Source organism: Mastomys coucha, unplaced genomic scaffold, assembly GCF_008632895.1.
Source record: "Mastomys coucha isolate ucsf_1 unplaced genomic scaffold, UCSF_Mcou_1 pScaffold5, whole genome shotgun sequence".
NCBI lineage: Eukaryota > Metazoa > Chordata > Mammalia > Rodentia > Muridae > Mastomys > Mastomys coucha.
The window spans coordinates 3,928,723-3,952,851 of record NW_022196911.1 but is presented as its reverse complement, the minus strand read 5'-3'; the positions used below and the strand labels follow the sequence as shown (position 1 = coordinate 3,952,851).

At 47.2% G+C, this 24,129-nt stretch overlaps 1 protein-coding gene across 2 annotated transcripts in view; it reads left to right on the top strand.

Annotated features, from left to right (window-relative positions):
• The window catches only part of Cnksr3 (CNKSR family member 3), a 99,642-nt gene that overhangs the window by 14,386 nt on the left and 61,127 nt on the right, over positions 1–24,129 (top strand). Inside the window, exon 1 of one of the 2 annotated variants that reach the window (XM_031352759.1) lies at positions 16,949–17,074. The exons of the other annotated variant lie outside the window; for it this stretch is intronic. The gene's annotated coding sequence lies outside the window, so the exon portion shown is untranslated. Of the gene's footprint in view, positions 1–16,948; positions 17,075–24,129 lie in introns of those variants that run through there. 2 annotated transcript variants of the gene reach the window in all.

Genomic DNA, 24,129 nt, shown 5'->3' with positions numbered 1-24,129 from the left:
TGCAGTGCATTTTGTAGGACGCACCACCATCTTGCTGGATTCTACCCTTTAGGATGACTTAAGTTCTTCCTCTCCTTGCAGGGCTCTAATTGTCTCATGTTTTAATGAATGCAAATCTCATGCTGCTTGCCACCGGAGATGTGTTAAGGCAGAGGGTGTTAGCAGGAATTTGGGTCCTCAGACTGAAGTGATGCAGTACACAGGAGCGAGGCACCCCAGATTGTTCCCATAGGTGCGTCCTCAGTTGTTGGCCACAGAACAGAAGAACACAGAACATTCAGGCCTCAGGGCGGGTCTAAACAGGGCACACATGCCATGCTGATGGACAAACCGTGCCTCTTGGAAGGATCAGGGAGTCTTGTCCATTGCCTAGTGAGCCACTTTGGCCAGCATGGTGCTTGGACTACCAACCTAAGGAAGTAGAAAAGCTCAGAGAACCAGCTCTCCTGTCCACAGAGCCTCTGCAGACAGCTGCGCTGGCCAGAGCTTAGACACAATGCTAACAGAGGTGGCCTCAGTTTACATACTGTATCCATAATCACGTGAAAGAAGACTCTTAGACCATGTGGTAGCTCTGGCCACCCTGAGAGGAGTTTGTATTTTGCATATCCTGAAAAGCCAGTGGGATTTACTGAAGGACTAGGTGTGGGTGTGCCAGGGACTGTCCTCAGAGCTGAGGACACAATGGAGAGCACAAGGCTGCAAGTTCGTTCTTTCTAGAGCTGAGATAATTAATTGCATAGAGATGTGATATATCCTGTATGGAAGGACCATAGATGGATGTGAGGAGCAGGAGGGGATGTAGTTTTAGCCAGGCTGACCAGGGACAGATCTCAGTGAGCGCTATGATCTATGATCGACAGGTGAAAGGGAGAGCAGGAATCAGTGCCCTTAGGCGGGGTGTGGCCCTCATGTTGAGGGCAGCAGAGAGAATGAGAGGAGGGTGGGTGGAGCCGGGATGGAAGATAGTGAGGTGCCTCAGAGATCATAAAAGAGACTTTGGCTTTACTCGTGTTTTGGGGAGCCATTGGAGGGTTGTGAGTTAAGTACAGTTTAAGCATATATCAGTGGTGGTGGGAGGTTGGGGTTGGCCTCAGTTCACACACTATCCATAAAAGAAGACTCTTAGGCCACTCTGAGGGGAGCTTGTGCTTTGCATATCCTGAAAAGCCAGTAGGATTTACTGAAGGGCTAGAGTATGGGTATGAGAAGAGATCCCTAAAATGTTCTGACCAACAAGTTTTCTCTCTGCCAGCCGCAACAGAGAGGTAGAAGAGAGGGAGAGGAACCCTCTGGGGTTAAAACTTGGGATGCCATGTGTTAACCTATGTGTGAAGCTGGAGGGTGGATTCACGGGTCTAGATTAGTGGAGGTGTGTGTACTAGAGAGAAAGCTGGTGCTTGAGACTCTGTGACTTCTCCAAGTGAGGGAGCAGGAGAGGGGGAAGGGATGGGAGAGAAAGAAGAGGGGAGGGGTGGGGGAGAGGGGGCAGGGGAAAGGTGGGGGAGATGGGACACACTGGTGCAGTTTCCTGGACCTTTCAGATTTCTCTTATAAGTGGAGAGATGAAGGGAGGTAGCTGCACAGTGAGCCTGAGTTTGGCCCCAGAACTATATAGGAGTAGGTCGGTGCAGTGGTGAGCACTTGTAATCCCAATGCTGGGAGGTAGAGGTGGGGGAATCAGTGAGAGGTCCAGTATCAAAGGAGGTTGATGGTATTCCTGAAGATGATATGCAAGGTTGGCCTCTGACCTCATGCATGTGCACACGTGCATGCACCACTTCCAATTTGCTCACTCTAGAGTGCGTGCGAGTGTGCTAGCACATGCACACATGAAATAACAGTAACAAAGGAAATCTGCGAGGTGATCAGCAGTGAGCAAATGGCACGGTGCTCCCAGGATGGAGGAGGCAGAGGAACAGCCTTTGTATCATCCTAAAGGCAAGCCTAAAAGGGGAGGGGGTGCCTGGAAAGCAGGAGTGAAGAGCTGCCCAGCACTGCCTTTGGAATGGTAAGAGAACCGATTAATGCCCTGGCTCTGGGCATGATGAACATGATAGAGAGTAGTTGGTGGATTGGTGGCAGCAATTATCTCATTATATTTAAACACAAATGGAATTGGACTGAACGAATGTGTACTGCATGCTTCTAAGTCTGGCTGATCCAGGAGGTCCCTACCAGCCTGGGCTGTGTGGAGAGATCCTGGCTAAGAAATGGAAAAACAAAACAAACAGAAACCAAAAGTACCTTCCTAGATAAAGAGCGCTCTGAGGGAGTTTCACCTCTGTAACAGGTTATTGTTTGGTTGTGAGATAGCTAGCCCTCCAGTGGGAGGGCCGGGCCCTTAGAGGAGACTCCTCAGAGACATACTCTTTCTCCACTTTCTCCAGCTGTTCCTCCTCCCCGAGTTGTTTTAGAACCGAGGATTTAGAATGAGAAGAGCTGGCTGTCCACCTAGCTTCTGTGTTGTCCTGTCGCTTACCCAGTTAAGCAGGCAAGACTTGATAGTGTCAGATCCAAACCCTTGCAGGAAATCCTCATGGCTGTTGATTTTGCCCTTGGTGTCTCTATGATTTATCAGTTGCATCCAGAATGTTATGAGATCATATATAAATAATGTTTCCAGCCCATGGGCAGAAAATCTTTGTTAGAGGAAAACTGGTGCGACTAGAGAGAGCCAATCAACTTTGAGTATGGTTCATGCAGTATTTATTGAACACCTGCCATTGGGAATGTTCTTGTCCAGGTGTAATGGATAAGGGCCCCTGTGTTTGTTTGTTTGTTTGTTTTTGATACTTTGAATCAAGCAGTGTGGAGCCCAGGCAGGCCCACAAATATTCAGCCCCTTAGGCATCCTGGAGGAGTGGGGGTGGGGTGGGGTCTAACTCAGGTGTGAGCAGGTGCTTCAGGGAGCACTCTGCTGTAGGAAAAGACATCCAGGTCAAGACCCTTGGATGAGCAAGAGGCAGTGAGACTTACTGGAGGGGGATGCATCTTCTTAGCAGAAAACCAGGAGAGGCTGTATGACATTGTGCTGGTTCTACAGTGGGGTGCAGAGTGGAAAGAGAGGAGGCTGGAGAGTTGGGAGAGGTGCCTACTAGATCACTAGGGTCCTCTGTGTGTCAATGAGAGGCTGGAGCCAGTAAGTCTTTGTGTCCTGTGGTGATCTTCCTTTGTGAAGGGAGTGTATGTGCACACTGCACACATAATACATATCTATACATGAATACATATAAATACATGTAATTGTATAATCAACGCTTGCAAGTTGTTCTTTGATTCATAGTTCCATCAGACAAGTGTTGGTTTGTTGTTTATGTAGCAGTGTGTGTGTGTGTGTGTGTGTATGAGTGTGTGTGTATGTGTGTTTGTATATGTATATATTGTATACGTATGTGTGTATGTGTATATGTACATGTATATATGTATGTATACACACATTTATACATACATACATATATATGTATATGTGTGTGTATATGTATGTGTATATATGTATATGCATATGCCTTTCAGACCCCTCTAGAACTTGTCAGTATGAATCTTAGGTGATATTACCTGAGGGCTCTGTGAGGGAGGAATATGACCCTGTGAATGTTTATTTTCTTTGATTTGTGAAACGTAAAACTGACCCTAACTTTGAGTGTAAAGACATAAATAGAAAAGAAAAGAAAAGAAAAGGTCTTTGTTTAAAAGGACCCATGAAAGACTGACTGGAAAGATAGGGGTGGGGTTGGCAGGGGCTGGGGAATGGGGAAGCCAGCAGGATGCAGAGGGGAGTAGGGTACAGAGGGGAGTAAGCCCAACTGGAGTAAGAGGGGAACCCCCACTAAATCCATACCATGGGTGCGAGCCCTGGGCACACCCGGAGTCCAGGATGCCTGGACACTAACACCCGTGATCAGCCGTAGGTCTTGGTTAATAATGGTTTGGAGCTGAGAATGTAGGCTTTGTATGTTCCAAGGACTGCACTTCAATGGGATCAGCCATAGCCTCAGATTCATATGCTCTAAAAGTGAACAGGAATATGGAGATTGTTCTCCTAGCACCTGAGGGCAAGACACAAGGCCCTGAGATAAGCAGTAAGGTCCAGTACCCCCTCCCTCTTCCCTTTGCCCTCCGTGTACTTTGACCCACGCTTCCGGCTTACAAAACCACATACAGCAGAGACTTTAACCCAAACCCAGGGATAGAGAATATCCACTGTAACCATCTGAGACCCGAGCTTGGATGAGTCACCCACTTGCTTTCCCCCAGCCACGTGGGTGACCTTTCAGAGTTTCCAGGCTCCCTAGGACACAGTTTACACCTCAAACTATCAGCTCCTGATAATAGCTGGATATAGAAAGGCAGCTTGGGTGGCACCTCTGAGGGGTGTGTCTGCCTGGCTCTCACTGTCTTGCTTCCCAGCTTGGTTGCTTTTCTCCCAGGGTTAAGCATATACTCAACTCTGGGAAAACATCCATTCTCAACATCCCAGAGTTATAATTCAGTGGAATGTGGTTTGAAAACAATTTCACAGAGTAGATTTTTTGTTTTTATCAATAATTGTGTTTAAAAAAACAGTCCCCAGATGTTTGCTCCTGCCCATTCCTCCCCCAACGTGGTTTCTGACCACCCTTGGAGGAGGTGCATAATTGCTTTAAATGCCAGTTTAATGCATCTTATTTGTTTATTTCAGTAACTGAGGATTCTGTGCTGTAAGTGCTTTTTGTTCTGTTAGTTCATGTTCGAATTGAGAGTTTTTTTTTTTTCTCCTTCATCTAAAAAAGTAAAATTCTTGCAATTGTCTATCAGGTATAAGGACCTGGGTTGGGTTCCTAACAACACACACACACACACACACACACACACACACACACACACGGCATGGGTTTGGGACGGAGGGGCATGCATAGTGGAATTTTAAAATTAACTCGATGATAGGTAATGTTTGGTTCTACTCTCAAAATTCTGTCTCTGAAAATTATGGTCCTGTGAATCAAAGAAGAGAGGAACATTTTCAAAGCATCATTACAAGGGAGGAAGACATAGACACACCCCTAGGCAGCCTTAGGGAGTCAGGGGGACATATGAAGAGTTGCAGCAGGGGATTTGTGGAAATGGTAGGAGGTGGGAAGCAGACCTTCGTAATGACCTGATCTCTACCAGAGCTCCTTAGACAGTTTTGTGGCTCTGTAGATAATGATCATTCTCGGTGGTAACTGTGTAACTACAATGTTTTAGAAGCCAATAAGCCTGTCTTAATTTTCTTGTAACAACAGATTACTTTGTGTAGGCCTTCATCCTATTTCCGCAGACTCTCGGTGTTATAAAGTGGCTCGGTGTGGCAGGGGGTGCTCAGCTAGGCATGCCCATATTATACTTGATTCACTTGATTTTTTTTAGTTATTATTGTCCAGCTGAGATTCACTTTCACCTCCAATGTCAACAACAGTCTTGCCTTTGGTCCTTGAAATGGTCTCAGATGGTTTCAGATGATCAGCTCAAGGCCTGCCAGGTTTTTACCTGGCCTTTTACCTGCTCAGGATGCAGCGGAAGGTTAGCCTTGGAAATCTCAGAGTGAGAATAGGAATTGTCTAAAGGAGTGTATCTGGGGTGTAGGATACATCAGAGGACTGTGGTTAATTATCTGCTATCGAGGGGTAGTTAAACTATATTCCGGAGAGAAAATACATTACCTAACTAGTCCGTGTCTCTCTGCCTGTCTGCCTCCTCTTCGATGTCTTCCTCCTGCTTCTTGGCCTCCCTCCGGGCCTCCGCCTTCTTTGTGGCTGCTGCAGGATTACACAATGGTTATGTGCCAGGTGTGCCAGCTTGGCAGACTAGTTGCAGACATTCTCGTCCTTTACTGTCCTCATCTGTATGGGTCACGCCACACAGGCCACACAGTGCTTATGCATTAGCGGACTTTATAAGTTGGACTCATGCCCTCGCTGTGGCTTGTGCTGAGTGTCCAGTGACTTTGGTCCTAACATCCATTATAGCAAATGCTTCTTTAAGGGCGCCTCAGTGTGCTGCGCTTCTGTCCTGGCAGAGACAACTCCCTTCTTCCACTGGACAGTGTTGGTTTCACAGTGAACAGAGATACCCTACCCTTCATGGATAGTTACATTACTTCTCAGAGAGCAGTGGGAGAGAGAGTATCAGGTCATATTGGCATCGTGCTGTGTGCTGAGTCCCTGAGAAGGGAGGCCAAGCCTACCTCTTGGCTTCCTCCAGGTGGAGGGGAAACAGTCAGTGACTTCTTAAAGGCCTTTCCTCAGTTCTTCCATGAACAATGTCCAGAGACTTGATGCCTGCCTCTCCTGGTGGGTAATGCTCACCATCAAGAGCAGAGGGGCGCCATCCACGTCAGGTGCCCGCAAGGCCGTATTTCTGGTTTTATCAGAATCTGTACCCAAGAATCACTCACTTCCTGCTTCACGGAGGCTCTTGATAACTGGTGAGTTGGGTGTGACCATTGTGTGACAGTGGCATTTGGGTGTGTCTGCTGCGTAGTGTGCACATTGCTGAGTAATGGCCCTTGCAGAGCAACCCCGCATGGAAGATGTTCACCCTCACCAAGCTCAAGTAAGGAAGCCAGCCAAGAAGTCATTTCGTAAGAGCAGCGCCTATAAGCCCTGTGGGAATGGCTGCCAACACACCTCAGTTACCAGGGTCACATCCTTCTCTTCCCAAGTCACAGAACCTTGCCAGCTTCTCAGAGGACTTGGGCTGCTTGTGCAAAAGGGAGTCCGCCTTGTTCTTACCAGAGATCCCTCCTGGTGTCAGAGGTACCAGCCCCAACAAGAGGAGAGTTGCAGGGCTAGGTGAGTGTTAAGAGTGAGTGAGTACTGAACTGTCAGAAATAACCAAGCTTGAAAGAAGCAGTGCCCAGGCCCGAGGTTTACCCTGGGGAGCATGAGATGACGTGAAGAGCTTAATCCTTGACCTGGTTTGCCTGTCCACAGCTGACGTAGATGTTCCGTAAGGTGTCCTTCATTGAAGTGGTTGCTTCCAGAACAGGACTTCAGCTATGATTTCCCATAGAATGGGAAACATCTCAACAGCCAAGGGTTGGCTGGCCATCTCCTCCAGGCCTGTTTTTCAACAAGTGGCACTTTATGAAAGTACGTTTGTAAGACATGTGCGCCGATTCAACTTCTGCTCCAACAGTAAATTGGCTTTAGAACTCTGGGGCAACACGAGCCAGTCTTGTACAATGTACGGAACCGATCTGAGGTGCTCTCAAGCTTCAGATTCTGCTGTTTGATTTCACAGTTTAAGAACATGCACATAAAACATTCTGCAGAGAGTTAAGATGCAAGCTAGCCTGTGTATTCATGGGTCCTGGATGCTGTCATAGTAGGCCGGGGCTGTTGGTGGCCTATGTGGCTAGTATGCTGTCCTCTTCCAGGGCTAAGACGTGCTTACCTGTGACTGTTCCCCTGGGACACTTTGTAAATTCAATTTATAAAGAGGCCTTGCCTTGATTTAAGATGGGAGACATTTAATAATTTAATACACACACACACACACACACACACACACACACATATATTGTTTGTTTTTGTTTTTGTTCTTCCGAGACAGGGTTTCTCTGTATAGCCCTGGCTGTCCTGGAACTCACTCTGTAGACCAGGCTGGCCTCGAACTCAGAAATCTGCCTGCCTCTGCCTCCCAAGTGCTGGGATTAAAGGTGTGCGATACCACCACTTGGCTTAATACTTTTATTTGAAGAGTTCTCTCTCTACCTCCTTTCCCTCACCTCCCGTGTGTGTGTGTGTGTGTGTGTGTGTGTGTGTGTGTGTGTGTGTGTGTTATGTATGTATGTGGGTAAGATCATACTTAGATTTGAGACATGGAGGACAAAGAGGGCCCATTTAGTGGAGGCACATTGGTATCAGGCAATGCTAGGATTTTAGTCTTTTTTTAAGTCTGTGAACTGTAAACCAGTCTACCTGTTAGGAAAACTGGCTTTTTCTTGACTTTGGGAAATGTAAGAAAGGGTACTTTTTCTGTGGCTGGAAGTCCTGCTCTGTAATCCCCACCACCGCTATGATTTTGAGATGTGATGAAGGCCTTAGATCATCCACTCCAAATGCTGTCCTGAAGAGTGAATGAATACATTGTTGCATTTTACAGTACAAAGTGACTGTGACCCTGGGGGTTACATGGCAAGATGGAGTGGTGAAACTGAGATTAGAACCGAATGTTCTAGATTCCGAGTTCAAGATATTTCTCATTGGGCCGTTTCCCCATTCCCCAATAGTGTTAGTTGCTCTCCCTGTCCATTGTCCCCAGCCCCTATAAAGTCCTTCCCACGATAGCATTTGTGTGGGAGGGAGGGACTTCCAGTCCTTCAGGCAAGTTGCCTGGGTGGTTAAAGGTGTGGATGCAGCCTTGCATACTTAGCTTCTGGGAGCAGACAGAACCACCTCGAAATTTCCATGGCTGTGGAGGAAACAGGATGAAGGATAGGAAACAGCTGCCAGGAGCGCGGAGGCAGAGGTGCAGCCTCACAGAGCGCTCAGCAACCAGGGATGTCAATGGGAAGGCCTCTGATTAAACGTTTGGTCGGGAGCTGTGGAATGTGATTTGTGTTCAGACGCTGGCCTCTCCCTGCCTTTGTTCTTCAGTTGCCTGTAGACTTCATTCTTACTTATCAAATGATCAGAAGTACTTTCTTTAAAAATTAAAAAAAAAATTTGTGTGTGTGTGTGTGTGTGTGTGTGTGTGTGTGCGCACGCTCGAGTGCCTTTGCATACATGTGGAGGTCACATGACATCTTTTCAGGCCTCAGTTGTCTGCTTCCACCATGTAGGTCCTAGGAATTGAGTTCGAGTCCCCAGGTCTGGCAGCAAGTGCTTTTGCCTGCTAAGCCATCTTGTATACCCAGGAGTGCTGGAGAAGGCAGCGCCCTTCCCTTCCTGCTAATAATCTCCATCCCAGAGTGGGTGCCAGCCTTCTTCCCCAAGCCCCTCAGACATCCTTGTGCCTGGTCACGTTCACCCTTGATCACCCTGTTGTCTTTTGTAGAAACAGATTGATGCGTAGCTTGAATCTGATCCTGTGGCACTTTAGTGCTGCATTCTGTCTTAAAGCTCTTCCCGTCACCATTCTTAAATGAACCTAGATCATTTTAGAGTAATTTTTATGTCATCAAATCTAATTAACTTTATCCATAATTTGGATGTCTATTGGAGATCTAGATGCCTCTCTGGAGCAGGTGGGTCCCGTGACCACCTACCTTGAGTGCACAAGGGGACTCGATGTTGTATGGCATGCTGGGTGGCACCTGGCAGAGACTTTTGGATCAGTTTGACAAGGGGGAACAGACTTTCTGCAAGAGATTGCGACTCATGCCTGTTCTGTCCAAAATGTCCAGTGATTTGTGTGCCAGGATATTATGTGAGAGGGCCTTGGGTGCCGTCCTTGAGATCTGTGCTGAGCAATGAAGAACATAGGGAATTATTCTCCCCAAGTCTGCTTCCTAGTTTTGTAAATCCTTAAGGGCGATTGCTCAAGGGGTTTGGGGATGGCTCAGTGACAAAGTGCTTGCCTAGCAGGATTTAAGTCTGATCCCAGCACCCACACACAATGCTGGGCATGGCAGCAGGTTCCTGTAAACCCAGCAGTAGGGAGGGAGTGACACTGGTATCCCTGGGGCCTGGTGTCCAGTCAGTTGAGCCTGTTGGTTAGCTGCAAATTCAGTGACAGATGCTGTCTCAAAAACTAAGGTGGGAAGTGGAGAGGAAGACATGTGACATCAAAATCTGATCTCATGTACATAGACATGGACATGTGCACATACAAATATACAGACATATACACATAGACATGCAGACATATTCATACACAGACACATTCACACATAGACATGATCATATACAGCAGATACATTCACACAGAGACACATGAACAGACATGCATATATACAGACACATTCACACACATAGATATACAGACACACACATACACATAAACACACAGATACACACAACAGACACATATACACACAGATACACACAAACACACAGATACACAACAGACATAGATACACCCATACACACATAGATACACATACAGACACACACACACATACAGACACACACATACATACATACATATATATATATATATACACATAGACACATTCATACACAGACACAGATACACACACACAGACATACATATACACGACAGATACATTCATACACATATATACACAGACACGCACATATACACACACATATACACATAAGCTCACATACACACAAACACACAGATACACAACAGACACACACATATACACTCATACATACGTAGACACACACAAACACGCACATATACACACAAACTCACACACACTCATACACACATAGATACACACACACACACACACATGCACACACACAATGGGGGAGAGGGAGAGCAAGGTAACTTTTCTACTTTGTTGCTGAGAAGTGGGACCCACGATGGGAGCCGGGAAATAGGACTGAGCATTCTATCATCACTGTCATGGGCTAAGACATCGTGGGAAGCATCTGATGACAAATTGTTAAAACTGCCTGTGTACTTGAGTTTGCCAAGCCCCAGCAGACCTGGACTTGACATTTCTGGCTACACCCTGATGTGCAATGACAGTTGTCCCTAGAGTAGCAGTTGCTGTTGGAAGGCTGTCACGACCTTGGTCCTTGTTGTAGAGACAGAGAGGCAGCATGCCTTCTCTGCTTTACAGTTTGCGAGCCACCTGCTGTCATTCTTTTCCTTCCATGCTCTGGAGGTATACAGGACCTGTGGCCTTGTTTTCTTTTCAGAATAGCAAAACACAGACATGCATAAAACCATGGTGTAAGGACGACGTCATTGTGAGGATGACGTCATTGTGAAGATGACATCATTATGGAGCTGTAGCCATGCCTAGAGTCCTGACTTTCTCTCCTCTTACAGGCACAGGCCTCTCCTATTTCACAGTGCAGTTGCTTCCATAAAGAGGGAGATTCCTCAAGAAGGAAAGGCTGGTTGTTTTTCTTTTTCCTTGAATATTGTTCCCCCATGTGATATGTATCATGTTTTCCCTTCCCTCAACTCCTCCCACAGTCTCCCTACCTCTCTACCCTCCCAACTTCCTGTTCTCAAATCAAAGGAAAACAAACAAAAACAAGACCAAAAAAAAAAAAAAAAAAAAGACCAAACAAAATAAAAAGAAACAAAAAAACCAACCAAAACCAACAAAAGAAAACATGGAGACTGTTTGGTGTTGGCCAACTCCTTCTAAACATGGGCCTGCCTGGAGTGTGGTTGATAAGTCAGGGACACTCTACTGGGTTTCCCTTTCCTGACAGATAACAATTTGGAATAGCTTCCTGGTGAAGGGTGGGAGTCGGTGCCCACGTTCTCTTCTCAGAGCTGAGATTCACTCTGGTTTGAGAACTCATGCAGGTCTTGTCTGTGCTGCCCGAGTCTCTAAGAGTTTCTATGTCCTCTTGTGTCTGGAAGATACTGTTTCCTTGGAGTCATCCACCTCTGGCTCTTACAGTCTTTCTGACAACTTACCCATGGATCCCTGAGCCTTGAGTGCTGGAAACGGATTGATGGAGACATCTCCTTTAGGTCTGGGTACTCCTAAGTCAAGGGAGAGAGACTTGTGATGAGTTACCTGGATATTTTATAGACCTGTTGCCATCAAGCGAGTGCAAGAGTTCTTCAAAGTTCTTGGCCACGTGACTTATAAACTGGTTCTAGTCACTGACGATGGTGGCCCCATACAGAGTTGACTGCTTCTGGCCTTCAGGGAAACTGGAGCTTGTGGGAAAGGAAGACGTTAGGAGGAACGTGGTGTGTGGTGTGTTATCATAGCTCAGTAAGGTTAACTCTGCCGCTGGGCAGGGTGTGCACTTCCACACAGCGATTTCTTCTAAAGATACAGGTTGAAATTCTACATCCATCCCCTAAGCATGGAGAACAAGCCAGAAAAGTTAACTCCCTTTCTTCATTGTTTCTTCAGCTTTGAGGAGTCTTAAGTATATATGCTGGGGTAGCCACACTGTAGCAGGTCCTGCTTAGCTACTCGGTTTCCTATAACTGCAACAAAATGCTTGAGGTACAGAATGGTAAAAGGGGGAAAGGTTTACTGGATTTGGCAGTTTCAGATGTTCCGGCCCATGCTTGGTTGGCCCTGTTGCTTTGGGGCTGTGGTGATAACTTACCAGGAAGCATCATCATGGTGGCAGTGGGTCAGGTTACCATGGCGATGCTTGAGAAGTGCAGGAGCTACAGTCTCATACTCTTTTCCAAGGTCATGACCCCAATGACCCAACCAACTCCCGCTAGGCTCTACCTCTTTTTTTGGGGGGTGGTGGTTTCAAGACAGGGTTTCTCTGTGTAGCCCTGGCTGTTCTGGAACACACTCTGTAGACCAGGCTGGCCTTGAACTCAGAAATCCGCCTGCTTCTGCCTCCCAAGTGCTGGGATTAAAGGCATGCGCCACCACTGCCTGGCTTAGGCTCTACCTCTTAAAGGATCCACTGTCTCATAACAGTGCCAAGCTGGAGCATGTGCTTTTAACAGGTGACATTTGGTAGGGCATTCTCTATCAAAACTGTGGCATCTGCTGCAGGGAGAAGGCAGAACCAGCCTGGGGCAGATTGAACAACCCCATCTGGAATCTGCCTTCTAGCCCTTGCTGGTAGCTTGGCTGTGAGCCTCCTTTCATACCTGTAGGATGGAGTCAGGGACACACCCAGGGGAATGAGGGTCCAGCATACATTAGCCTCTACATGTTCTATTTCAGATTGGTCCTTGGTTTTATTTATTTATTTGTTTGTTTGTTCGTTCATTCATTCATTCATTCATGCATGCATGCATGCATGCCATCGAATGGGATGACCTAGCACCACATGCCTGGTGCTTAGTTCTCAACTCCCGTTTCCCATGAATCCCTTTCGGTAGTTGATCACCTACAGAGGGAGGTGTGCTTTCCTTTAGCCCATCCTTCCATTTCTTTCTGTTTCCCCATCTCTGCCACCACAACCCCTGCAGTTGAGTGACCAGTCTCAGTATTAATCCCTCCCACAGTGGGGTGTCTGGGGAGCCTCGAGCCAACAACACCTTTCCTGTGAAAATCTCAAGGTATTCTGGCACAAGGTTTTAATTGGAAAGTCTCTTCCAGGTGCTTCTTCCCTAATAGCAGCCAAGAAAAGTTAAAATTGCATGTGAAAGCACACTTTATTATTATTATTATTATTATTGTTAAAGAATCCATTTTGAAGTGGTGCATGCTCTTGTCCTTAACTGTAGCAGGGGGCTCAGCACTAATCATTGTCAGCCCCGGGTGACTCATGCATTCCTAGCTGGTTTGTGTTTATGTGGAATATGGAAATGGTTGCCCTCCTCTTTCTTCTGTGCTCCATTGAGCAGCTGAGCTCCTCACTTGTTATTTTTAATGGGCTCTACTTTTGGGGCTCCAGCTGGGGCTTGAGGAGGGACAGCTGGCAGGATGGCCCAGGCTGTCTTGTGAGGTCAGGCTAACATTCCAGAAGTTACAACCTCACTGGGAACCGAACCCAGGACCTCCCACAGAAATGTGAGCCCTCCTTGTCTACGGTTCATTTGCCCACCACGGAGAACACGGAAACTTGGGGTGACAGCAGAACAACCTGAACTGAGAAAAAAAATGAACTCTTGTCACCTTTATTGGGCGGCTTGTGTTTTATGTTCTGTGGTGTTTTTTCTCCGTCACGCCAGTTGCCCATCTGTTTGGGAAGTGCAGGGCCAGGAAAGGGTAGCTGAGTTGTGAGAGGCTGCAGAGAAGGCAAAAAGTGCGCATCTCTCTCCTGCTACTGCTTTGTGTGCTTGTGGGTATGTGTGCGTTTTATGTGCACCACTTACATGTAGGTACAGAAGGCAGAGGGAGCTACAGGCAGTTGTGGGCTGCTTGATGTGGGTGCTGGGGTCCCAAGCCGGATCCCTGGTAGAGTGGTAAGCATAACTGCTGAGCCACCTCTCAAGTCCCGCTCCTGTTGTAAACAGTGTGCTCACTTGGAAAAGAAAGTTTTAACCTACAGGATTTAAGAGTTGAGTTTGGCAACTGATCACAGGCCCTTGAGGTGAAGGGAAGCTGCTCTGCCGGTGTCCGTGGGACATTCCTGTTCGGCCAGCCTTCCTGTGTCTTGGCAGATGGAATTTCTTCCTCCCAAGCAGAATGTTTTTCCAACTGCACATTTATAGCCTCCTCGTGCACCATGATGCATGGCTAGGTGTCAAGATCATTTATAGGGGGAAGAACCCCCAAATGACTGAAGGCATCCAACTTCTACAAGAACAAAGAGTGAGCTATTTTTGTAGAAGTTTTCTATAAAAGACTGTTTGGAAACTTGGGTTTTGTTTGCAGGCAGATTTTTTCTATGCAGGCTTAAATATTTGTGTGTGCAGGTTTGTGTGCGTGCGTGCGTGCGTGCGTGTGTGTGTGTGTGTGTGTGTGTGTGTGTGTGTGTGTGTGTGTAGTTTAGGGTCTTGTGCATGCTAGGTAAGCACTCCTCCACTGAACTCTTTCCTTAGCTCTGGTGCTGGCTTTATAAAAAAAAGGAAGCAAATGTTTCATGCATTCGTGAACCGAGCCGCAGCCATCTGGAGCACCCCGGACCATGGACCCAGATGTATGCCATGGCGCCAACCCTGAAGCCAGTCACTTTATGAGGGAAACAGACAGATAAGTGCATGATGCCAGTCCAGGATGGCAGAGGGCAGGGGCTGGGGTTGCCGGAGTGGGCAGATGTTGGGATGTGAAGAGGGGCCCTTGAAGAAGAGGAGAAGCCTTGGGGAACTATGGGATGAGAGTTCTGAGCGTGCACAAGAGCAGACAGCACAGCAGTACAGCAGTGGGGTTTGTTTCAACGGCAAGCAGGAAGGCATTCTGGGAGAAGCTGCCATGTAGGGTGATGGGGGTGGGGAGCGGGGTGGGGGTGGGGGTGGGAAGGAGTTTGGTTCTCACCCTGGGCCAGCTTTTTAAAGCCTGTGACTTGTTCAGTGCAGTTTCACCCTGTTGTTTGTATGGGAGTCCCATGAGAGAGCAGAGCTGATCTCGAGTTATCCTACCAGTGTCTGCTTTTGACTGTTAACAGGAATATGAACCTCATCTGTAGCGGTAATTTGTTAACAACTTTGTGCTCCCTACGGGTCGAATTTCTGTACCTGTCCAGGAGCTAAGCTATCTGGTTTTGAGAATGAAAGACACCAAACACATACACACACACACACACACACACACACACACACACACACACACACACACCCCAACCAGTTAATTTTAAAATGCCTTGACTAGCTCAAAGGCTGGATAGTTATAATCCTCTACTGGGCTAGCATGTATTTCCCTCCAATACTCCTGGCTCAACACCTTTTAAATCTGTTTTATCTCTGCTGCCCTATTACCTTTTGGGCAGCCCCTCCCGTAGGGCTACATTTTGCATGAATTTTCTTCTGCAGCTCGAAGTCTGATTCCTCTGAGTCATGGCATATCTCTCTCCTTCCTCTCTCCCAGTTCCTAGCCTGTGCAAATCTAAAGGTCCCGCCTCAGTCTACCTGCCCAGCCATTGGCCTTTGACTCTTTATCGATTGATCAAAAACCAATTGGGGACAAGGACCTTCAGCGTCTGGACAACAGATTCCCAATTTTGGGGGCAGGATTAATTAAAAGCATTAGAACCTATCACCAACACTCATCCTTTGAACTATTGAAAAGAAATTGGGGGAGCCACACTGGCGTTTTTGGGGTCCTGAGAAGACATGGGAATACAGAGAGACTGGTCTTTCCTTGGGACACTAGGTTTGTGGATATTGAGGGGAAGGGACCATTTTACCCACAAGTCCTGTGCACTGGGCTGCTTTTGATGGTACCAAGCGCCATGACACTGGTGAATTGTCAGTAGCTGATATTACTGTCCTACCAGTGAAGATATCTTGTACCTGTACTGTATAGAGGAATTTGAGATATGTGTGTGTGTGTGTGTGTATGTGTGTGTGTTTTTAAGGTCAAAAGTGGCGAACCAGGATACTCCAGTAGGAGTCATGTTGTTAATACAACTGCACTCACTTTGATTAGTGATGGGAATGTTTTAAGGGTGGGTGTTTTTTGAAATGCCATGGATGTTTCCAAATAAACAGTGGGGTGTTTCATATAAAATTGGGTTTTTACATCGGTGTCAAGATGTGACCCGATAACCGCCGGAGGCTTGTGGCTGTGCTGTTTGTACAGTTATGACAGATAAAGGGAGCAGTCTGCACTTCTCCTGCAGAACTGTGGATTATTGCATCCCATTTGCCAGACTCAGTGGGACGGGCTGCCCTCTTTATGTTTCTTATATGTGAGTTTTTCTGATACCAGAACTTCATAATATTAAGACTGGATCCATTGGTATTATTCCCCTCTGATTTTGGATGGAATCTTTCTAAGGCATTTCTTTTCTTATTTTGTGCTCCTGGCAGGCATTCAGACTACTCATGGGTTAACGATCTTTCCGTTCCTTGCTTATGAAAGAATGAAATCTTCTCAGTGCTTGTGGCAGGCTTTCTGCTAGTGGCAGGGCCTGTTGAGACCTGTGTGCCTGACTTGCTTAGCGACCTCAGAATGTCATGATTGTGAAGTCACATCCTTACATTTTAAGGTGACTGATGGTCGTCTTCATTCCATTCTACTTCCTTTTGCAGGCAGAAGGTATCTTTGCTTTCTGAAGGAAAAGTCAGGCGGCTGTGCAAAGGTTTCTGGGAAGGCATGTGCGAAGGCTCCTGGATGCTCTTTACTGAATGTGCAGACAAAGTGCTTGTTGAAACACTTACACCATGCTTTTCAGGGTTAGGAAAATGGATTTTCCAGATTGAGGAAAACGGAATCTTAACAATCTTGCTTCTAGAAGGGCAGTAGCCTTTGCCAGTTTCTCCTACTGAGAGTCCAGAAGTTTCCTTGCTCACCTTCGGGGTCCAATGTGGATGGGGTGGAGGGTACTGGAGAAATGTCTTTGATCACAATTTATTTTTACTCCGGTTATCTTTAGTGACAATGATTATTTGTTGGACATCGGTCTTGTGTAAGGTACGGCCAATGGCATGAAGAAATAGTTTCTTCCCAAAAAGTAAAGTTGAAATCCGGAGGAGGTTGGGGATGGGAAGTGAATATAGACTTAGGGGTGGTGCCCAATTGCTCAGCCACGGGGGACGCTGTGCTCCTGAAGGAGTGTCCTGTACTTTCAAGGTTGACATTCATTAGAGATGGGCTTGTAAGGTGACATACATGAGGTGTAGAGGGTGGTGGATGCAGGGCCTGGCCTGCTTAGCGTGTTCCTTTGGTGGGTGCTCCTAGTACTTCCGTTACTGTGGTGAAACCCTGACAGAAAGAAACTTGGGGAGCAAAGGATTGCTTTCATCTTAAGTTACAGTCCATCACCCAGGGAAGTCAAGTCAGGAACCTGGAGGCAGAGGCAGATACCACAAAGGAATGAGGCCTACTGGCTTGCTCCTTCTGCTTTGCTCAACAACTTTTCTTATATAAATAACCCCAGGCCCACCTGCCTGGGAAGGCTACTGCCCACAGTGGGCTAGACCCTCCCGAATCAATGTTAACTATCAAGAAAATGCCCTATAGACATGCCAGTCGGATGGATGGAGATAACTCTAAGTTGAGGTTCCCTCTTCCCAGGTGACTCGTCGGTATCATGGTACAAAAAGTACAACAGGTGACCTTCCCAATTCCATCCCTGACTCTGCGGGCCAGGAGGACTGGGGGAAGGAGCTTGGGAACTTTCCAGATGGCAGAGGCTTATCAATGGCTGTGATCTGTTGAACGCCATTTCTGGGTAAGAGATGGTGTGGGCCCCAGTAGAGACAGACTGTGGTGAAACCCAGTCACATTTCCTGCAAGTCAGGCTCCTGGCTCTGAGCCTCCCAGGGAAGACCTTGGTTCTGGGATTGCATGAAGCTGGCCCTTCAGACCAGTTCTGCCACTTTCTGACTCAGTCATTATCAGCAATTTTCTTAGTCCCTCTTGGTTGCACCGGTTTCCCCACGAGTGAAGGGAGACAGTGGGACCCATCTCTTGGCTTCTAGGAACAATGGCCAGACTTCTGTTTCATTTTATTTTATAAGTACAGTGTGTGCTTAGTCAGCGGAGGCCAGCCCTCCCTCAGGCTCCACCCCCTCTCTGGCTGCTGATAGCCACTGTGTCCCCAGCAGGAGATAAGGCATCGCCTCACCCTCTTCCCACGCTTCTCACTTCCCTCACAACACCGGTGTCTATCTGGTGTAGACTTTGAACCTGGTCCGAACTCTAGGTGATCCGTTTCACCGTTTGTTGATGATCTTGTCTTCTCACCTTCCCTCGTTCTCTTGTGAGATTGCTGTCTCCACTCAGCTCATCTGCCTCCACATATGGGTCACTGAGCAGCTCCTGACATCTACATCCGTCACAAACTCTTCAGCTCCACCCTTCCTTTTTGGACACATCTTTCCTGTTTAACACACACACACACACACCACACATGCTGTTAAGCTTCAAGCATAATGCTTTCCTGTGTTTGTGTTTGTTTTGTGCTAGAATGTTTTCAGTCACTACTGTAAGCCATTCCATTTATAATAGCACCATGAGATGAAATAGCACGAACACAACCGTTGTTTGGAGGAGGAAACTGAGGCATAAAAATGTTCCGTTACTGCTCAGGATTGCAATTTGTCAGCCACCTGGCACCTCAGACACACTCTGGGGACCTGCTCTGCCTTCAGTGATTCCTTCTCTGTTCTGTAAGTGTCAGGAAGCAGTGGGTCTCCACTCAGGTCTGTGCTATTCTGACAGGTGCCAACTGCATCTCTCTCATCTGCACCTTGATCATGCTGATCCCTCTCAGGTTGGAGAAGGAAGGAAGGGAGGGCTGCTACTGATATGAGCATGTGCGGTTAATCTTCCTATCTGTTACCAATGTCTGACTGGGAGAGGCATGGTGGCCCGTTGCTCTGCGGTGGCAGGAGCTTGGAATTGAGAGCCTTAGCTTCTCACAGCCGTGTGAAACAGGAATGAGGACAGTCGAGGGAGAGGGAGAGGATGCACAGGAGCAAGAGCTGGACTATCATCTCTAAAGCTCCCTCTTAGTGGCTGTACTGGTTGGTTTTGTGTCAACTTGACATAGGCTGGAGTTATCACAGAGAAAGGAGCTTCAGTTGAGGAAATGCCTCCATGAGATCCAACTGTAAGGCATTTTCTCAATTAGTGATCAAGGGAGTAGGGCCCCTTGTGGGTGGTGCCATCCCTGGGCTGGAAGTCTTGGGTTCTATAAGAGCAGGCTGAGCAAGCCAGGGGAAGCAAGCCAGTAAGGAACATCCCTCCATGGCCTCTGCATCAGCTCCTGCTTCCTGACCTGCTTGAGTTCCAGTCCTGACTTCCTTTGGTGATAAACAGCAGTGTGGAAGTAAGCTGAATAAACCCTTTCCTCCCCAACTTGCTTCTTGGTCATGATGTTTGTGCAGGAATAGAAACCCTGACTAAGACAGTGGCCCACTTCCACTACCTCCTAAAGGTTCCAAAACATCCCCAGAACATCTCTACCAGGGAAGCAAGTGTTGAAGCAAACAGGCATGTGGGGGACATTTCACATTCAAAATGTGACCAGCTCCTCCTCCTTCAGTTATTAGGACCTTCTAGAAGGTTGTAGAATCCCACTGCTGTACTTCCTTGCTGTTTGGAAGTACCATTTGTAGTTTCAAACGTGACCAAGCTCCACACTGCCTCTTCTTGTCTGCCTTCCGTGTCTTCAGGAGAGTGCTCTGGTGTGGGTAATTTCTTTTCTTTTCCTTATGTGTGTGTGTGTGTGTGTGTGTGTGTGTGTGTGTGTGTGTGGTGTTTATTAGCATATACGTGTGCACCTATGTGTTCTTAACAGAGGTCAGAGAAAGAAGTTAGGTGTCCTGCTATGTCAGTTTCCATGATACAGGGGTCTCAGTGACCCTGGAGGGGGTGGCAGTCAGTGAGTCCCAGGATCCTCTTGTCTTCTCTCCCAACACTGTTGTGCTCCTAGGTGTGTGCGGCTTTGTGTGGCTTCTTACAGGAGTGCTGAGGGTTAACACTCAGATTCTTGTCCTTGCTTAGCAGATGAGCCTACCCTCTGAGCCACCTCCCCAGCCCTGCCTCTAGATTCTGGAAAGCTACCATTGGGTGATCGTGTCTGGGAAAGTCCTCAACCCGCATCAAATGGTGGCGGAAGAACAAAAGATCCACTGGGTGTGGAGAAGAGAGAAAACCCAGTTACCCTCCATGTCTAATGACATGCTCTCCTGGTAACTAATCCAGTCCCATGAGAAGGGCATTATCCCTCTTAAAGGCCTAATTCCGTCCTAGAGCCCCACCTCCCAGCAGTACTAGGCTGGCAGCCACATTACAACCAGCATATTCAAGTCACAGACCCAAGTCTTACACTATACCCGGCAAAATCCAGGACATTTGAACCCAGGTACTCCACAAATAAGAGCCTACCCCAGTGTTTGACTGTCATCCCTGTTGGGGGAATGGCTGTGAGCCAAACACCCTAGGTTCTTGTCTTTATAAGCTGTGGTGTTGTGCAGCCATGAGCCATGGCCCACCTGAACATTCACTTCCATAATGAGCTGTTCTGGGAAGACCCCCAAGAAGGGAGGAACATGCAGTGGGTTGAACGTGGAGCGGGTTGAACTGAGGTCTGCAGGCTAACTGGGAAGGCCCGGGCACAGAGGCAGTGGGAACTTCCCATTTAGTAGTCATTCCTTCTCTGTTCGCATAGTCTGCTATTCAGCGCTTTATTGAGCTTGGCTGGTGACAGATGATAACTAGCCTTGAAATCTCCCTGTAACCAAATGTGCTATTATGGGCTGTGTTTTTGTTTTTGTTTTTTTAAATCTGACTTATGTGTAAGTAATATATGTGTTGGGCTGATCGAGAGTTACTACATTTCACGTAAAGTGCAGTCAGCCAAGGCACTATGTGTGTTTGTAAAATTGCACTTGGGGCCAGTTCTGTCAGTCAAACCTATTCAGGCAGTTTGTCACCTCGAGGATAACGCTGTCTGGGCTTGCCGTCCCAGGGCAGGTGCTCTTCGCTGTAATTCAGATGATGTGTATTTGTTCTTGAAGTTGTTTTTGTTGAAACCGGAAGAGCCAGGTTCTTGCAGGTGGAGCATGGCAGATAGGTGTATTGGAAAAGGTTTGAGTAAAGCTGGTTAACACTGACAGGGACCTCCTCCCTCTCCCCTTCCTTAACCCGAGAGCAGCACGGAGATGTGTCCGTGTACACATACCAGCATTGGTGGTGGATGATGTGCAGCGTATCCGCTGCTGTTGCAGAGCATCCACTGGTCAAGATCACGAGTGGGGAGGCTAAGGCAGGGGTTTCTAAAGTGTGAGACAGGTGACAGGAAGGGCAGGTGGTGTGTGGCTGTGCATGACTGCCTCAGTTACAGTGTTACAGCCTGCCTGTCTGGTCTGAGCAGGTCAAAGGAGAAACAGTCAAACCATTACTTTCTTCACTTGTAAGTTTTACACAGGGAAGTCCTGAGACAGTTACTTCTGCCTGTCTGCTTCTTTCCGCAATGTTTATATTTTATGGTAAGTTATATCGATTTATAGTCATGGCTTAAAGCTTATAAAATGGCTTTAAAGTGGATGCATTTCAAAAGAGACTCATTTTCATGATTTTTAATTATGAACCTCAGTGTCTGTGTATGGCTATGTGCATGTGTGAGTGCAGGTGCCTGCAGAGGCTGGATGAGGGCGTCAGATCCCCGGGAGCTGGCATTTCGGGCATTTGTGAGCTGTGAGTGCTGGGAACTGAATCCCAGTCCTTTACAAAAGTGGTACATGTTCTTAATAGCTGAGCGGTCTCTCAGGTCCTCAAGTGAATCAGTTTTTAATAATTCGGCAGGCTGTAGAGTGACACAGATTTGGCAGAATCTTAAAGATGGCACTTGAATGATCAAAGTTTGGAAACATCACTTTAGTTCTGTCTGTATTTCCTCTCTGTGCATTATTAATATTCGGTTTTGTTTGAGTGCTAAAATCGGATAACATGGTTACAGTACTAATTCCTGTAGCTACAATGAAACAGTGAATGTGGTCTGGTCCGTGAAGAATTGGAGAATTGGGAACCTTTATAAATCTCTGATAGGAAAGTAAATTAAAACAGCTCTTTAGAAATGGTGGCAATTTCTTAAAAAGTTAAATGTATCATTACCATGGTTACCATATGTCTCAATAAGAGAATTTTTTTTGCATAAAAACCTGTACACAAGTATTCATAGCAACATTATTTATAGGATCTAAAAGGTAGAAACTGTCCAATCAGATGTCCATCAGATGAGTGGATTTAAAAAAAAAAGTACTATCTCTATACAATAGAATATTAGTCAGTCATGAAAAGCACTAAAGTCCCACGCTTTGTGAAATAAGCCAGGTATGGAAGTATAGCTTACAGTGTTCATTATGTTCATTTAGGTTTTTGGTTTTTGTGATACTGGGGATTATCTTACAGCTCCATGTGTTTGTAAGCGCTGAATGGGCAAATCTCTAGGGGGTGGGAAAAGTAGGTTAGTGATGAGCAAGACTCCTGGAGAAGCGGGGCTGAGGAAGACAACTAACCCTGGTAGAATTTCTTTGGAGAGGGGTGATGGGAATGTGCTCACCTTGAACAGTGGAGTTGGTTGTACAACTCTGAATGTACTGACAACCACTAGGCTAAACACATTAAAAAGGCATATCTTAAGGTACGTGGATTGTATTTTACTGGCAAGTACCTGGGCGCAGGTAGCTGGTGGCTGGTCCTAGGAGGCCTGCCCTGAGGCTGCACCTCTCCTGCTGAGGGGATCAGTTTGAGCTGACTCAGAGGGAATCTCCTGTGCCTAGGGAAATGTCTGCCCCTCCCAGAAAGCTTTTGTTCGGTGGGAAGAGCCGTGCCTTTCCCAAACAGGAAGAAAAGGAGATGATTAAAGTCACATTATCTCTGCATTCTCCAGGCTGAGGGAGGGAGGAAGGGACGGGAGGTCCCTGGGGGAGCCTTCAGTAGCTGTTTGTTTTGCCCAAGGACTGGTTTTGAGGATGATGCTCAAGGTTTTCTGGGGCTCTCCATAGAAACAGGATAGCCTTTATCTCCAAATCTTCCCATCTTTGCCACCTCCCATGTTCGTTCCTACATGTTCCTCCCCTCACCGCGAGCTCTCTTTCCCTCCCTAGAGTAGCTCAGCCAATCTTCCTCATTCTCTCTTCACTTTCCTATCACAGACGGTTTGTAGCTTCCTTGAGCCCTGAACATGGTCCCAGATGGTGGTCCTGAGGACCTCAGGTTATTAGTACTTCCAGACTCTCCAGTTAGGGGCCCATGCTGCTGTTTCTCTGGGCCAGATGCTTCCTTTGTGTGCAGTGAGGCTCAGGTCAGAGTGTGAGCTGGAGAGCTGGAGCCACTTGAGAGCCGCGCAGTCCAGTGTCTGCCCTCTGCCACCATAGACAGTATACACACATAGCTTCTGATCTGTATACACACACAGCCCTAATCTGTACACACACACAGCCCCTGATCTGTATATACATACAGCCCCTGATCTGTACACACACACAGCCCCTGATCTGTATATACATACAGCCCCTGTTCTGTACACACACACAGCCCCTGATCTGTATACACACATAGCTTCTGATCTGTATACACACACAGCCCCTGATCTGTACACACACACAGCCCCTGATCTGTACACACACACAGCCCCTGATCTGTACACACACATAGCCCCTGATCTGTATACACACATAGCCCCTGATCTGTATACACACACAGCCCCCGATCTGTATACACACATAGTCCCCGATCTGTATACACACATAGCCCCTGATCTGTATACACACACAGCCCCCGATCTGTATACACACATAGCCCCTGATCTGTTTACACACACAGCCCCTGATCTGTATACACACACAGCCCCCGATCTGTATACACACATAGCCCCCGATCTGTATACACACACAGCCCCCGATCTGTATACACACACAGCCCCCGATCTGTATACACACATAGCCCCTGATCTGTATACACACACAGCCCCTGATCTGTACACACACACAGCCCCTGATCTGTACACACACACA